We start from the raw sequence: 15,087 nt of genomic DNA on the forward strand, positions 1-15,087 counted from the left end.
ATATTGCAACATATTTTTCCTTCTGCCGGCTTTGATGAACTGCCTCAACGCTCTCTGGGGATAGAGCTGCAAGGTTTGTGATGTACAGCTTAGGCTCGGAAAACAGATACTGGATTGCAAGAACAGACTCAAAGGTCAGTTTGTATCAACTGAGGAGGCTGATTGCAATTTCAACTCTAACAGCAGAGGATACTGCTGTGTGGTACAGGTGATTTTCCTCAAGCCTGTGCCCTCATAAGAAGGAAACTTAACAGATCTGTCTTTGGGGGTAAATATAAAAGGTTCAACTTGAAACTCTAACTCCTATTTAGAGAGACTTTTCCAGATTGCACATTATTTAAAATGTAGGGGAACTAATCCTTATGTAGCCTCCAGATATTGCACCTTAGCGCCAGTTCTCACTAACTTTGTTAATAATTTCTAGCATGTGCTAAATTTTCCAAAATATGTATTCTGTGCTACTCAGGTTCCAGTTCCATGCCCATCATTGTGATATCTGAACACCTCCAGTAGTGCATCAACCCACATGACTAGCATCTGCCACATGTTGTTCTTTCTTCTTTCTCTCTTCCTCTCCCCAAGGGGAAAATTGTGCATGGATTTATTTATTTTTTTTAATATTACTTCTTTCGGCTATTATCTGTGGTTTTATTCCTGAAGACAAGGTTGAAGATGTGCATCTTGCAATTGGAATGGAAAGTGGTGAGGTTTGTGATGGGTCTTAGTTCTTGTGGGAATTCGTACCACATGCTTGGATTAGCCCCCGAGAAAGTTCAGCCTCCTATACAACTGAGCTTTACCCTGGCAGTGGACAATTCTATTGCATCAGGGAAGTGGGACTGTCAATCACAGTCATTTTCCCCAAGCTTCAAGCAATCTTTTAGGTATCCCAGACCCAGACCATTAAGTACCTTGAAGATAAGGAGTGAGATCTTGAACATGACACAGTGTACAACTAAGCTGCTGTGCAAAACATTAATGATAATGTTGTGCCTTTCATCAGAGAATCTGAAAGCATTTTACCATTATATCCCCATTTTACAGACAGGCATGTTGTACCAAAGCCACTCTTGGTTTGGGATGAAATTGGTCCACAGAATTTAAGTGATTTGCCCAATGTCACATAATAGGTCACTGACAGAGTCAGAGACAGAAACCAAGACTTCTCACATCTAGTCCTTTGTCTAATCATGTACAACATAGTATCCCACATCCAAACGACATTTCTTATGTGCAAAAAGAAGTAATTGCACATTTCCTGTTGTGTAACTTGTAACCGCACATACAACTGCATGTTTGAATGTGCAGCGTATACATGTGGCTATATACATTTTATCCCCAAATATTGTCCTTTAACTATTTCAGTTTGTTCACTTGTTAATTACAGGTTTAGAGAGAATGCTAGCAAAATACAGCAGCATGTTTTCTATAGATACAGAAAAGTCACATACACACACCTGCACATCATTCATCATATTCCTGAGCACTTATGTACAAAACAACATCTCTGTAGTTACATTTTTAATGTAACTATTTCAGTAATGGTGATGACTGTGATATTGACTAACAAAAAAACCCAGGAAATTCATAAACTGCAGCACTGTCCTTAATTCACAAAGAAAAAGGGACAATCCATTAGATGTAGGCCTATGTCAGCCTTAATTCTGAAGTTCCAGGTGGTTTTCTGCACATGCTCTTCTTATTGAAATGTATTTAATTTTCATGATTCTTCTGGTGGGGACTGGCGATTAAATAGGAACAAAAGCCAGATTCTTCCTTCCTTAAGCAAAAAAAAAAAAAAAAAAATCCCACTGAATTCAATGGGAGAGTTGCCTAAGTGAAGACTGCATAAAAAGTGAGTAAAGACTTTGGCATTGGGCCCCATGTATTTACTACAATTCATATTACAGTATTTACCCAACAGTCCGGTGACTCAGCCTAAAGGGGCAGTGGGGTAGGAGGATTATGTCTTATACACATACACACTACATATTTATGTCTTAAGCACATTATTTACCCAGTGTCTCACAAGTTTGGGAGCCAATCAAATCTACAGACCTAATCCTGCATCCACTGCAGTCAAAGTCAAAACTCAGACTGGTTTCCAGGAAAGTAGGCTCAAGTCATATAACCTGAACTTAAACACATTATAAAATGGAATAATGCTCACTGTAACTACACAGGAACATCTTATTCAAGAGGAGGAAGGGGGAAATCTTTTATGGTTAAGGCACAGGATTGTGAATCAGGAGGTCTGGGTTCTCTTTGCTGCTCCACTACAGAGTTAGGACTCAATCCAATCTCAGTTGGAGTCACACAGATCAGCAGGGTTTGGACTATGCCCTTTGGCTCCAGTCCTGCAACTTGATCTGCAGAGCAGACCCCTGCATCCATATGGAGCTCACTGCAGGATTGGGGCCTTAATGTATGACCCTTGGCAAGTGTTTAGAACCTGATTCTGCAGCTTACTTAGTACTTCCTGGGAAGTGCTGAGCAACCTTAACTCCCACTGAAGCTAGCACTGTGTGGGCGCTGTGCCTCAGGTTCCCCATCTGTAAAATGGAGATAATATATTACTTACCTATCTCACTGGGATACTCTGAGGCTTAATGTTTGCAAAGCACTTTGAAGTCCTCAGATGGGAAATGAAAATTTCATTTTCACTGTGTAATTATGACATTTTGTAAACCAGTTTACTTTCACTTGCAGAATTTAAAAATAACCAAACCAAATTTATTATTATTTTAAGACCTGTTCGAAAAGTACAAATCCTGTGAATGGTTTCTCTGATCCTCTGTTTAATTAGAGCAAACTCTCAGGAACCAACTCATTTTTTTTTTAAATGACAATTTCCACCAGTTGTTTTGATCAAATTTGGGTTTTTTTAGGTCATTCATTTCTTATTGGATAATTCAGTCATCAGCTACTGAAAGCTGACATTTATTTAGTAAGGCTGTTAACAATTCTGAATATGGTTTAACAGGAGACAGCCCAATGAAGATTCATAGATAACAAAAGATGGCTGCCACTAGAAGTTGTGTTGTTCAGATGCTGCTGTTAACTTTCTCAGCACTGTCACAGCTATGCAAGTTGGGCTGTGCACCCTGGAGGCCATATGGATAATCAGATCAATTGCTCATTTTAGTCAAAGTGATAGGAACCAACTTCACTGAAATAAGAGGAAGGAACTGTGTGAGAGAAAGACAGTTGATAGAGCCCACCTCACTTTACAAGGAAAGGCTTTTATTCAGTACCACCTAGACCGATCAATGCAATGCCCACGGTCTAAAGAAAGTCTGAACAATGGGTGAAACATACCCTAGTACAGATGTTACACGCCAGGACCTTTGCGGCAGCTAAGGTAAAGTTGCATTATCTGGAGGAATAAAAACACAGGCCGTACAGAAAGAGTTCTGTACCTTCTGCAAAGCTCCAAATATAACTGTGTAAAGAAAACCATTGAGGGTGGGTCCAGAAGAGATATGATATGATCTGCACTTATCCCACTTGAATGGCTGGAATTACAAAATCCTAATTATTATTATTTTAATCGACTTGTATTTTCAGCCTAAAAACTCCCATGAATATCAAGGAACTAACTGATCAAATAAGCAGAGATACAGAGATGTCTGCAGTCCGATATGTGAAAATAATGCCAAGCACAGTAGGCTATGCATGATCTCACATGGAACTGAGTTACTCAATGTGCCTAATTCTTGTACCTGTGCAAAGTGGGTGTAAAATGCTACCGCTTTAATTTAGCAGAGTTGTATGCCCACTTCTCACAGGTATGAGTAATTCCACAAGGTGCAAGGCAGTGGGTAATCATGCCATGTACCTGAAAGTTTCTTATTTTACTTATTAGCTATCACAATATATAAAAATATTTTATTACTTTGACAGACTTTATTGGTACAGAGGTTAATTGCCTTTCTCTGACACATTTTCTCTGCCTACATCTGTGTCATAATACTATTTGCTTCATTAGTTTTTAAAACGGAACAGCTAAAACTCAGGTTATTAAAATAACGTCTATGATTGTGTTTCTGTACTGTGTTATGTGCTTGCAGTGTAACTGATGAATCACCTATATTTCCAGCAGAGCTGGCCTTGGATTCAGAGGCGCACCAGGAAGGTGGGCCGGGGAGGGAAGAGTGTTATCGGCGGTCGGCACCACCACCACTTTTCAATTCCCTGGCCATCGTACAAGAATAGCCCTTTCCTGTAGTAATACATAGAAAGTTACGACGACAGACATCGAAAGGTTCCTTTTTCTCCCTGGGGGGAGGTTTTATTATTTATTCCACCAGTTTCACAAATAGAAATTGCTGCCAAAGCCATTTCCAATTATAAGTTTTAACCAAGTGTAAAATTCAGGTTGCCATTTTGATTGTTAGGCCATTACTTGGGCACACGTCCTTTCAGCTGACTGCATTATTCATCATTATTAATCAATCACTCTGGAGTCCTAGTCCGGGATCAGGACCCCATTGTGCTAAGCTCTGTACAGACACAGAACACAAAGACAGTTTCCTGCCCCAAAGAGCTTACAATCTAATTATAAAGCAAGAGACAAAAGGTGGATACCAACGGAGGGAGCATAAGGAAACAATGATACAATATTGGTCAGCATGATGGCAGCAGTCACAGCACACCAGCTGCCTACCTATGACCGTATCTCTTACATTTATACAAAGAGTGATTGCATACACTAGCCAAGATATGCCTTTCCAGCTTCCTTGAAAAGTGTGTTCCTGTGCATGGCTAATTAGCAAGTATTTAAATACTGGCACATTTTATATTCACTGTCAAATGGACAGCCACCTTTCACCCTATAAGGCAAAGGAATGCCATCACTCCCTTTCCTTTGGCTCTCTCATGACTTCATAATTCCCTACTATGCTTTCTTTCTTCAGAGGTTCATGGATTCCAAACTGAGGGACAGTGCTGGCTCCAGCTTTTTTGCTGCCCCAAGTGGCGAAAAAAAAAAAAAAAAGAAGAACCACCCGATCAAGCTGCCACCAAAATGCCGCGGAAGAGGAAGACAGCGAGTGAAGGACTCGTCGCCGATCCGGAGCGGGCCGATTAAGCTGTCGCCGAAGTGCCGCCACCGCCGATCCGGATGTGCCGCCCCGACAACGAACGCACTGCCGCCCCTTTCTATTGGCCACCCCAGGCACCTGCTTCCTTCGCTGGTGCCTGGAGCCAGCCCTGCTGAGGGAGATTACATAGATCTCAAAAAATTTCTGACTCTCCATGTCTTCAGCAACATAAGAGGATAGGGGAAGAACAGTTGGCCACTGTCCATGTGCAGTGGATTCTAAGGCCTTCTTTTCATGGCTAAAATAGCTGCATTTTTTTACCTCCAGGTAAATAAAGCTCATGAGCTATACCAAGGGAAAGACACTTGGGAAGCAAGGTAAACTGTGAAGTAAACAGTCTTATATCCCCTCCAGGGGTTGACCTCAGCAAGTTTACCTCCTGGTAAAAACTAAAGTGCCTTGCCTTACAAGTGTTTTTACCTCAGGATAGCTCATGCACATTAGTTACCATGAGGTAAAAAAATACACCTTTTTAGCAGCAAAGACAAGAGCTAAATATTTTGCAAGTGGTATACCTCTCCAAACAATTATTCATTTGCATACCCCTGCTTCCCAATCCATTTTCTGCAGAACAAATCACTCCTACTACAGTGCCACATAAGAAAGGAACATAATTACACACACATACACATATATCTCAAGCCCTACATAATTACAATTTAAATTGGTTTACTCTGAATCCTTTCAGCTAATCATTTTCACCCAACTCTAATCAACTTTAAGTACTAAAATAAATTTAACATTTCTACCTGTTTTTGCCACTCATATCTGCGCTAAGCCCCATATATTTATAATTAAGGTTACGATTTACTCACAGGTATTTTTAGTAAAAGTCAGGGACAGGTCATGGGCAACAAACAAAAATTCACAGCCCATGACCAGTCCATGACTTTTACTAAAAATACTTGTGAGTAAATTTTGTTGGGGGGGGGGTCGTTAAGAGGCCATAAAAGGGCTATTACTGGGCAGGGGGCACCCAGGGCCAGCGGCACCAGCTGCCCGGGGCCTCAGATCGCAGCTGCTCCAGCCAGCCGCCCGGGGACTGCCGCCGGAGCAGCGGCTAGTGTGGCTATCCCTGAGGCCACTCCAGCAGTGGCTGCTGTGGCTGTCCCAGGGGCCACCTGAGCAGCTAGCCCCGGAGCCAGCTGCTTGGACGGCCTTGGGATCAGCCGCACTGACCCCTGCAGAAGTCACGGCAGTTGCGGAAAGTCACAGAATCCATGACTTCCGTGACCTCTGTGACAGACATGGAGCTCTACTTATAATGCTGCAGCTCTGTCAGGCATTAGGAAATTGAACATAGCTGCAAACTCACAACAAGAAGTTTAGGCTCCACTTCCATTATTAATGACAGAAATTTCAATATTAACCACCTAAATGTGCTGGCAAAATTCTCATGTACAAAATACTGGCGTAGTGATGTCAATGGGAATGGCACAGGTGGAGAATTTACAGGCTTGGGCCTACTTTTCCAGAAACTTTCATAAAAGATGGGCTGAACTTCTAGTTTTAATTAAGACCAGAGCCCAGGCAAGCCTATGTGCTTTCAGTAGCAATGTGGATATTTGTACAGCTCTTAAAACACACAACTGTCAAATCTGCATTTTCATACACAGAGTAGGCATTTATTTAAGCCATTCTCTGTTCTGTCCTTGCATGCATGCATTTTGCAGGCACAATTTCATAAACACATCTTAAAAATTTAGTCCTAAATGTCCTCAACTTCACTCACCCTGGCTGTATATTGCTTATATCAACCTATCTGTCTCCCATTATGCCTTTCTTTGTGTTTCACATTAGTTTCCCTCTCCCTAACCATCATGGACAAGTGAAGCACAGGGACCATACATTGCATGGTAACTCATCTTAAAAGCAGAGCTTAGCTCCAAGTATACTATTCAAATAAAATCTTAATCTGTAAACAGTGGAAGTGCAATAACTCTCTAAATTCAGCAGTCTCAATATACTTCTCAACAAAGTTTTAATAGCAAAGTTGCTGCAATGAGGTCTCATGACTAAAACTTCATTATATTTTTAAAAAGTCTACGTAGTGCAGTATATTTACTAGTTACTCCTGAGGGAATTCTGCACCAAAAATATTAAAAATTCTGTGCACAATATTTTAAAATTCTGCATATTTTATTTGTCACAATAACACAATATAATCACGCCATTTTCAATTATTTCAGTAATTTATTTCAAAATACCTGTCAGCAAGTATGTCTGCAACAATACAGACAACAAAAAAGATTCAGAAAACGTTCTTTGACAAATAGATTCCTTACTAGGCCTATTAGCACATCTATATGGCTCCACAGAGCCGACGGCAATACTAATATTTCCATGTATGTCAAGCACAGAAGACTTTAAGGGTATGTCTACACAACAAGGAAATACCCACGGCTGGGTCTGTGGATCTGTTTCATTGCTGTGCTGACTTCTGGGCTTGGACTAGAGCCAGAGCTCTGGGACGCTCTCACCCTGCAGAACTCCAGCTAACTAAAGGGCAGCACATCCTTAGGAGTTAGGCCATGATCTAGCACAGCACTTAAATATGTGCATAAGGTTCAGCACCTGAGTATCCCCATTGAAACTAATGCTTTGCCAGAGTGAGGCCTTAGTGAATGGCTAAGTAGTACTCAGCATGTCACTGTACAGTCACTGGACTAGAATTGAAATTGTTGCAGACAATAGTTTAGAAGGGCAATGAGAGTGGAGGCTCCAGTATGGCAGTGGGAGCACAGGCCACTGGCTGCACAGAGGTGGTGGTAGGGATCACCCTGCAGCCCCCCGCCCCCTCTGGGACTCAGACACGGCGGTGAGGCTGCACCCAACCCTGACACAGCGCAAGGGCCAGGCCTGCCCCAGAAACACCCCAGGGCCCTGCCCCTCTGCACCGGCTGCACCACTAGAGCGAGCGAGAGGGGCAGCTCACATGTACACCCAGACCTGCCCCCTGATCCAACCATGGGACAAGCAGGCTCAGCCTGGCAGGATCCAAGTGGGAGGATCCAGGTGTGGGGTGAGAGGGTTCTGTGTGGGGCAATCTGGGTGCGGGTGCCTTGGTGGGGGGTCCAGGTGCGGAGGGATATGGATGCACAGGGACTCATTGGAGGGTTCTGGGTGTAGGGGGAATGGGACTTTGTAGGAAGGTCAGGGTGAAGGTGGTTGGGGCTCAGCAGGGGGGAGGTCTGGCTGTGGGGGATATGGGGCTTGGCAGGGGTTCAGCAGGGGGATCCAGGTGCAGGGGCTCAGTGGGGAGTCTAGGGGCTGGGGGAGTGGGACTTGGTGGGGTGGGGGTCTCGGAAGGGGGCTCTGTGTGCAGGGGGAGAGACTTGGTGAGGTAAGGGTTCGAGTGTGGCAGGCTCAGTGGAGGGGTCCAGAGGCTTGGGGGTTGGGTGAACAGGGGGTAGTTCCCCACTGTGTCCCCTCCCCCCGCACTGAGGATTGATGGGGGCAGGAAGCAGGGGAGTGCAGAGCTTCCTGCAGACAGTGGGGAGGTTTCCTGGAGGTGGGTCTGACTCGGCATTGGGCACAGCCTGTACGGGGAAGAGGAAGTCCATCCCCCAACAGCCCAACCAGGACTAGCAGCTGGAGCTTGGAACATAGTAGGAGCCACCAGCTGGGGGTGTCTCCAGCCCTGTTCCTTCCCAGCTCTCACACACATGCCCAGGCCCACCCCCAGAAGGCAGCGATTTTCGTCTTCCCCGGCTGCTCCTGATGCCTAAACCAGAGGCACTCACTCAGGATCGCTACCCTGAAGGGACACATGAATCAATTATTCTGCAGGGAAAGAGTAAAATCTGCATGGGACACTAATTCTGCACTTGTGCAGTGGCACAGAATTCCTCCAAGAGTAACTAGTATACATAATGCTCTACATTTGCAGCACAGAGCACTTTCCATCCCAGGAACTCATTGTTTTAGTTTCATTAACAAATTAAGCTTCACAAAACCCCTCTGAGATAGGCAAGTACTATTTACCGCAAGTGGTAGTTGGGTAACTGAGAAATGAAATGGTTAGCTGACCTGCCATTAGGCTCAGCTTGGTTGTTGGGGTCCACCCACACAGAGCTGATTGTAGGACCAGAGCTGTGATGGGTATCCCAGTCTTTAGTGCAACTTAGTAAAATTCCACTTGAAGTGCCCAGGGAAAAACAAAACAAATGAATTCAAGAGCCAGGAAATTATGTTGTCAGTAATTTAAACATAAAAAGAAAAAGTAGTAAGGAGGAGACCAAGATTCCAAAACACCTTTTCCTCCTTCCAAATTAGAGTACCTCCAGTCATTCGTCAATTAGTCAGCTACTTCTAAGCTGTGCTTAATAGACAGCTCTCTCTCCTAGGCCTGGGATTCTCTTGGCATGTATCGGCATGGGGTTTCATTCCTTGCCTCTCATACAGACCTGTGAGAGTTATTTGCTCTTACTCAACTCTTGTTTATGGGTTCTGATAGGAAAGAAAAGTGTTCATGTAGTTCACTGTATCTAGGAAAATGTCATGCTTCATACATTCAGTTATCAACTACTACAGCAAGCACTTTATGTTATCTACAAAAAGCAGACTTCAGAAGGGAATGAACTCTGGAAAATCAAAGTAAAATTACTAAGAAAGTGGGGAAAGCAGTAAGCCTGGTTTATGGTGTTTTTCCAGCTATAGTCACAACTCTCTAAATAACTTTGTTCCGTTTATTGTAATAGTCAAATAATGGTCATCCAGATGTGATGTGCAATAATAAATAACCCCTCTTTTCTAGAGCAGCACTTCTCAACCATTGGGATATGACCTGCAAGTGGGTGGCAAAGGGATACTTAATGGGTTACATGCACCAGTTAAGAAACAATAGCAAAAGAGAGAAAAAACTCCTGAAGTTGGTCCCACTCAACCTCCTTCTGATGCTGCTTCTGCCCCATCGCTAGCTCAACTGCAATGCAGCTCCCCTCACTCTCCTCCCACACAGAGCTCAGATTTAGTGGAAATGGCACCTCAAGAGAATATGGAACCAATATGTACAACCTCTTCAGGCTGTGCTTTGATGGAGCTAAGTACTGCATGGGAGTGGAGGAGAGAAAAGTCCCACCATTATCTACCCAGTGGCAGGTTAACACATGGGCTCACCAGAACCTGGGTAGAAGTGCCCCCTGCTCCTCCTCATTCCCCTGAGGCCTTGCCCCCTGGCCAGAAGCCAGAGCCAGGCAGTGGTAAGAGCCACCCATGGATCCTGGTATGCTGTGGGGAGCCTCAGACCCTCTACCTCAGGGGTCTCAAACACGCGGCCCGCGGGGCTCTTGTGTGTGGCCCACCAAGCTCCCCGCGCCCCGCCCCTCTGCCTACCCGCGGGATTGCCTCCTGACGCTGCGAGCCCCGCACTGCTCTCTGAAGCAGCCGGCTGCTCCCCCTTCGGGCAGGGGGGGGAGGGGGAAGGAGGCAGAGGGCTCCAGCATTGCCTCCTTCCAGGCACCACCCCCCGCAGCTCCCATTGGCCGGGAACAGGGAACCGTGGCCAAGGGGAGCTTTGTGGGAGGTACCTGGAGGAGCAGCAAGAGCAGCACAAGCAGGGAACCTTGAGCCCCTCCCCCAGGGGCTGCAGGGACACGGTTCCAGCTGCTTCCTGGAACGGAGCAGCAAGGAGCCAGGGGCCAAGGCAGGCAGGGAGCGCTGCTGCCACCCCGGAGCCGCTCTAGGTAAGCGGGACCAGGCTGGAGCTCACACCCTGAACCCCTCCTGCACCCTCAAGTCCCTGCCCTGAGCCCCCTGCCATATCCCACACCCCTCCTGCACTCCCAACTCCCTGCCCTGAGCCCCCTGCCACATCCCGCACCACTCCTGCAACCCCAACTCCCTGCCCTGAGCCCCTTGCTGCATCCCACACCCCAACTCCCTGCCCTGAGCCACCTGCTGCACCCTGCACCCCGACCCCCTGCCACACCCCTCCTGTACCCCACACACCAACTCCCTGCCCTGAGCACCCTGCATACCTCCTGCACCTCAACTCCCTGCCCTCAGCCCCTGCTGCACCCTTTCTGCACCCCCTGAGGACAGCGTTGGGGTGGGGACTTCAGGGAAGGGATTGGAATGGGGCAGGGAAGGGGTGGGAAAAGGTGGAGCAGGGGCGGAGCCTAATTGGAAGGGGTGGAGTGGGGGCGGGGCCAGAGGCAGTGGGGGGCGGGTGTCAGTGATGCGGCCCTCAAGCCAATGCACTTGTCCTCATGCGGCCCTCGGGGTCATCTGAGTTTGAGACCCCTGCTCTACCTGCTCTGGGCAGGGGCTGAAGTTCCTGAGAACAGGGGGTTCACAGTAATGAACCACATGGGATTTTTTTTTATCTTGAGTGGAAAAGGGTTGAGAACTCCTGAACTAGAGGTGTACCCAAAACAAAACATCAGATCTCAACACTCCCAGACTTTCTCGGGGAGGGAGCAGGGAGTGCAGAAGTCAAACCTCCATTCAAACTTTATGGCAGCCCTTTTCTCTGCAACAAAACCATGGATCTGAACCCACTAGAACTCTCAGTGGTAGGAATTTGGATCTGGATCTGAATTTGACAGTGTGAAAGTACTCATTACATACAAATTGACAGTTACAAAATGCAGATAAATCAATACGGGAAGCTAAAGGTATCAACGACAAAAATCTATGGCCACTAGGGTTAAGGACACTAAGAAGTCTCTAAGGTGCCACAAGTACTCCTCGTTCTTTTTGCTAAGAAGGGAATTGTTTAGCTATATCAGGAACAAACAAAATCCTAACAATGGTATAGACCATTAACATTAATTTTTAACGAACCTTGGAATCCTGGGGAAGTTCCAGAGAGCTGAAAAAAGATAGTGTTGTGCCAATATTTTTAAAGGGTAAAAGGAATGACCCAGGTAATTATATGCCAGTTAGCCTTACACTGCTTCTGAGCAAAATCAGGGAAAAGTTGATATGAGATGTAATTAATAAAGATTTAGAAGATGATAGCATAATTAAATTCAATCCACATGGTTTTCTAGAAAATACGTCTTGTCAAACAAACCTGATTTTTTTTAATGAGATTACAAGTTTAGCCGATAAAGGTAACTGTGTTGTCATATTATACTTTGACTTCTGTAAGGCAGTTGACAGTCTCACATGATATGCTAATGAAAAAAATTATAATTACACAAAATCAATGTCACCATCGGCAATCCTTCAATTCGAGGATGATCTCTACCACAGATTTATATATGGGTCCTGAGATGACTCATGAGTCTGATCGTGGAACCACAGATCCACCCAGGGTAGCTACAGACATTTCCTGGCGGGTCAGCTGCCTGCTGGGAGAAAGTTCTCTCTTTTTCCTTCCTTCTCTCTTGCCTTTCAGTTGCAAAGGCAAGGCGCTTCTCCTCAAAATGGGCCACTCCCTATTGGAGGATGTGGCACCACTGAGGTCAGTTGGTGGCTTGCTCCTCCCAGCTTGTGATGTACATAACATTTTTCCTGAGATACGATTTCAGTATGTCTTGGTAGCGTTTCCTGTGACTACCACAGGAACAAAATCAATGTATCCTATGCTGAATGGATTAAAAACTAGCTGATATCAATTGTAAATTGGGGAATCATCCTGCGGAGATCTTGTCCCTATGCTATTCAATATCTTCATCAATGAGCTGGAAGAAAATCTAAAAGCATTGATGGTAAAGTTTGCAGATGCCACAAAGTGGTGGAGTGGTAAATAAAGATGTCCTGGAACATTTGGTAAGGTGGGTTTATTGAACAACATGAGTTTTAAGACAGTCAAATGCAACAAATACAGAAATTACTGGCTGAGGTTTCCTGGCCTGTATTATGTAGGAAGTCAGACAAGATGATCATAATGGTCCCTTTTGCTCTTAAAATCTATAAACATTTTGCAGGCATAAAATGATCTAATAGGTATGATACTTAACGGTACTGGACAAAGCCCTTTTTCTGAATATATCTACTATCAACTAATGACTAGCAGAGAAATAGGCAATAATGATGATAGTTATGTTGTCATTAGGCTCCAGATGCAACATCAAACCAAGATGAATAGGGACAATTCTCATTTCACTTGGAGCTACCCTTCCAGGCTAGCTGTCTGGCTGCAGATTCAGGAAGACAGCACTGCCTGGCTTCATGTTTGGAATAACTTATTTGCAACCAGAGAGCTATATTATGCCATTTAGACACAGCCACGCATGGCATGGCTATGCCACTCCCAGGAAAGCTCAGGGAGGAATTGTGCCTTCCTGAGGTACAATGTGTCCCTGAACTTCTAATGCATCTGCACCAGGCTTTAGCACAATCCCTCCTTTTCCCCAGGTGCAGCTGGCCTGCTCTATGAGCCAGTGCCAAGAGGGGGAGGGACAGGATCACAGCTCCAGCTACCCCTTAACCCTCCGTGCACCATTTTGGGATAATGTGCATCCTCCGAGGTGCATAGAGGAAGCAGACTCCGAGCATAGGGTCTGTGACCCCAGCAAACAGTGTACAAAGGGGAGGGGGAGGCTTCTTACATCCTGTCTCATCCATTGTTGCAAGAGCCAACGACAAGCTGTCTCATCAAAACTAAAAGCATAATTAAAAAAAAGAAAGAAAAATAGGGACTCATGTGCAAATGCCTTTGAGCTGCTTCCGTGGCACACTGAGCTCTGCTACTCAGTGCTAGACTGCATTCTTCTTCACAAACTTTTCCTCTAGTAACCAGGCTCCTTACAGTCTGGGGAGAGAAGAAATTGTATTCTGTGACACCTAACAGTCAATTATTCTGGGTTTATTGGTTTTGTTTAAGTTTGTGTGTGAATTTAGTCCTAGCACAGAGTGCTTGAGTGACAACCCTGAACTCTTAAGTCCCATATTTACCCACAACAGGTGCAAGAAAGGGCAGCAACAGTGCAAGCTCTCCCACATTGGTCTGCCAATATACCTCAGCGCTGAGCTGACAGAAGCAGTTCCAGAGAAGGACAAAGTAGATTGCCATTTCCATCCAGTCATTGGCTCTCCTCTAAGATGGCCAACAAGGATTCCAAATGCTGCTAACACCTGTAAGTTGAGACCATCAAACTCACTCCACATAGGCCATCATACAATAACAACTTGACCTTGCTAAGTGTGTAAGCAGAAAAGTTATCAGCCTATATAATGATATAAAATTCTACTTCTGGGTCACATACTGATCCACGGAAATGTTACTGTGATGCAGGGTGACTACTCGCAGAGTCAGAAGCTACCCAAAGTGGGCAAGGGCATCACAATCTGGCTCTTTGTGCTGGAGGAGTGATTTACAATTGCTGTTTCAATTTTCATGCCTTTTTTGTGTTTGTAAAGTCTCAGCCATAATATTGCATTAATGTAAATTTTTAAACAAAATTAATAATGTGCCATAAAGGGAGAGGGCATGTTCCTTTGGGTTAGTTTATTTTAAAAATGTACAGTATGTTAATTGCTAGGAAATCCTGTATTTAAAGCTGCATTATGGCATTTGCTTAGTCTGTAGCCAATAAATCATGTAGTTAAACCTAAAAGCTAATCATTGCCTACATGCCTATCAGAGCTGACTGAAAGACCAGTAGCAGCTGGCAGGAAATGGGTAAGAAAGCTGACCACAGATAAACTGTAGGATGCTGAAGAGTAGCAGAAGATATACTCTGGAAGAGGAAGCCAAGCTGGCGGGCCACAGTGTAGTATAGTGCATACAGTACATTCACACTGCTATTGAAGTATGTGGCCACCAGATAATGGTCAGGGGACACAGCTGTCAGTCTGTGATGAAGTAACTCCAAGAAGCCTGGAGCTCACTGTGGTACAGCTGCGGATGTTTCTGTTAGGCAGGATAGAGCCCGCCTGACTCAAGGGTTCTATAGCAAATTCAATATCAGATATACAACAATAAGTAGATTTGCAATACTTATTTAAACCATCATTGATCAAAACAGGATACTAATGAAAGCTCCTTAGAGCATCACACACACATCTATATTGTTGTATAAACATGGATATA

The sequence above is a fragment of the Malaclemys terrapin genome, chromosome 3 (assembly GCF_027887155.1).
Source record: "Malaclemys terrapin pileata isolate rMalTer1 chromosome 3, rMalTer1.hap1, whole genome shotgun sequence".
NCBI classification, from domain to species: domain Eukaryota; kingdom Metazoa; phylum Chordata; order Testudines; family Emydidae; genus Malaclemys; species Malaclemys terrapin.